General features: G+C 41.7%; 1 protein-coding gene across 2 annotated transcripts in view; it reads left to right on the top strand.

Moving 5' to 3' along the window:
• The window catches only part of LOC308077613 (partitioning defective 3 homolog), a 669,238-nt gene that overhangs the window by 185,284 nt on the left and 480,632 nt on the right, over positions 1-3,322 (top strand). The window lies entirely within an intron of this gene.

The following is a 3,322-nucleotide window of genomic DNA, read 5'->3' as shown; positions in this document are numbered from 1 at the left end:
AGAGAGAGAGAGAGAGAGAGATGAGAGAGAGAGAGAGAGAGAGAGAGAGAGAGAGAGAGAGAGAGACCTTGCCGTCTTCTCTAATCTCTTATTGATTAGCAGACAGTGAATGAACTGTGTGAGGGGGGCTTTTCCCTCATAAACCCCACCAGCCGACTATTGATTCCCACTGTCAGAGGGGGCTCTGACACACACACACACACACACGCACACACACACACGCACACACACACACACACACACACACACACACACACACACACACACACACACACACACACACACACACACACACACACACACACACACACACACACACACACACACACACACACACACGGCAGCCTGATTGTTTCATGGATTGTTTCATATAGATAGATTCAGTGCCCCCCCTCCCTGTGTAAATGTGCCCAGTAATGTCCAGACAAACAGTGTGTGTAAAATGGCTAGTCAGACCCAGGACGTCTAGAGATGATTTCTAACACTTAAACCAGTCAATCCGGGAACGCATCTACAAATGTCTTCTAAATCGTGAACCCCCCCATCTGAAAATATCTTGTACATCTGCTATAAGAATCTTGAACGTTTTCTTCTGGTGGTCCCTGGCACAAAACATTTTCAGATGGGGGTCTGCGGCCAAATACATATCAATTTGGGGGGTCCTTGGCACGAAAAAGTTTGAGAACCTACTGGTTTAGAGACGGCATTTGTAGAATCGGCCTCAGGTCTTAATGGGTTAATGGTTAATCTTAATGGTCAATGGGTTTCTTTCCTACCCAGGGTCTCTGTGTGTGTGTGTGTGTGTGTGTGTGTGTGTGTGTGTGCGTGCGTGTGTGGGTGAGACAATGACAATGATGTTTTTATCCTTTTTGTAAAGTGAGACTCTTCGGGGAGATGTTGCACTATGAATAAACTGAACTTGAACTTGTTGCAGCGACAGTGATACAATTATTGTCATGGCTGTGCAATAGAGCCTCTGGCAAAGTGTTTTACAATAGAACTGCAAAACTCGATTAGAAGATTCACCAAGGTTGAAAAATAAGCTTTCATGATGGAGTGTGTTGTACCTGATTGTGGGAACAGCTATCAATATCATTACAGCATGGTAGCCTAAGTGATGCATGACATTACATGAAGATTGTTAGTAAGTAGAATAATTAAAATCTTTGCTTATGGAATCAGATTATAAATCAATTGCATACCAATCATTTTATACATTATCTTGGTGATGTAATCAAGTACAATTTTTAAATGGACCATGAAAAGGCATCGTTTTATATGGTAGATTATTACCCATTACACACACACACACACACACACACACACACACACACACACACACACAGACACAGACACAGACACAGACACAGACACACACACACACACACACACACACACTGCTATTAGTCGTCTTACCATTGGCTACCATTGGCATTGAAGATTGTCAATGTAGGCTATTGCATCTTCATGATGGACTTCACTGTTGACTCTTTGTTTTCGCTAGTTTGTAAGACAAGACAAATTTAGTTTCACTCGACGTCCGCTTTGTTTACATCTGACTGAGACAAGCATGTCCGGCGATGACGCGCGGTGAATGCCGAGCCAGGGGCTGAATTCTGCCAATCGCAAGCAGGTAGGGGCAGTGCTAGAATTACAGTAATAGCAGAACCACAAGCTCACAACGCATCGCAGCGCCATGTGGTGTGAGCTTGTAGGTCTGCTAATTTCACTCAACACTACTAATACTTTAAAAATGTAACACCTTTAACTCTACTAATACTTTAACACCGTAACACCTTCAACACTATTAATACTTTAACACCTTTAACACTACTAATACTATGAATACTTAATACTATCAACATTCTTAGCGAACATGTTTCTTCAGGAACAGTACTTTCTTATTTGAGTACTTTTTGTATTGATTATTATTGACTTATTGACGTCTACATTGTAAAGCACTTTGCCCAACTTTGGTTGTTTTTAAATGTGTTTATAAATGAGTTGACTGACTTGACTAACTTTATTTGCCACAGCCATACTTCTTGCCTCAGGCAAGATACTGTATTAAAAAGAAAAGTTGCTGCAAGTGTGAAATTGGGTTTGAAAGAGTATGAAATTGCCTTAATGTGCAAGGTGGCCTGCTTTGGGAGTTGTACAGTACATAGCATTTTGTACTGTATGCTGTTTTATGAAAGTAATACTTTAGGAAGTATTGCTCTAACTGGATACACAGGTTTTGTTTCCCCCCCTGAAGCATCTACATGCATCCTGACAAACTACGCACTTGGCATTTAGTATTGTGCCAAACAATAAGCAATACGTTTCTTTTCCTCATACAGTAGCGATAGCTTTTTTTAACCCATTAAGTCTAAGACCTGAGGCCGATTCTACAAATGTCTTCTAACAGTTTTCTGAAAAACAGTGGTGCTAATACTTTTTCATGTCAAGGACCCCCCAAAAAATTTTGTCTGCGTACCCCCATCTGAAAATATTTCGTTCCAGGGACCCCCAGAAGCAAAGATTTGAGTTAAAAAAAATATATATACATTCAAAGATTTTTCCAAGAAAATCAAAATTGCAGATCTAAAACCCCACTTTGAGAACAATGTGCTATATGTATAGCTAAATAAAAAAATGACACAGGTGCTTTCCCGTTTTAATGAGTTAATACCTCCCTACCAAACTACACAGCAAGCTTTTCTGTGTCCTACAATTACGAAAAGAGCACAATCAGCACATGCAGACAGTAGAAACGGTAAAACTTAACAACCCAAGAAACAGTTTCCAAACGCGTGGAGGCGCTTTAGATTTAATAATTTCTATTCTATTCTATTCTATTTGGAAACTGAACAAATTGTGAGCGTATAGCCGCCAAGCATAGCGACAGACTCTTAATAATGCATGTATGAGGAAGAAGGAAAAAAAAATAACAACAACAACAACAACAGATCAGCAGTCAACAGATGTGCCACTCATTTGTATTCCAGGTTGGCTGTGAAAGTGAACAGCATCCATGGAATGCATTCCAGTTGCCAACACACACACACACACACACACACACACACACACACACACACACACACACACACACACACACACACACACACATGCGCGCGCACACGCACACATGTGCAGATGGGGTACATGTTGTTAGCAGCGACTGTCACGACTCACGGCTGCACACCCCACTAACGTCAAATGGAATGACAAGGGAGGGGAGGGGCCGGAGTTCTGGGCTGGGGGGATAGGGTGTGTGTGTGTGTGTGTGTGTGTGTGTGTGTGTGTGTGTGTGTGTGTGTGTGTGTGTGTGTGTGTGTGT

This window comes from Gymnoscopelus braueri, assembly GCF_963280865.1.
Source record: "Gymnoscopelus braueri genome assembly, chromosome: 21".
In the NCBI taxonomy this organism is placed as follows: domain Eukaryota; kingdom Metazoa; phylum Chordata; class Actinopteri; order Myctophiformes; family Myctophidae; genus Gymnoscopelus; species Gymnoscopelus braueri.
This window is presented reverse-complemented; position numbering and strand designations above follow the sequence as displayed.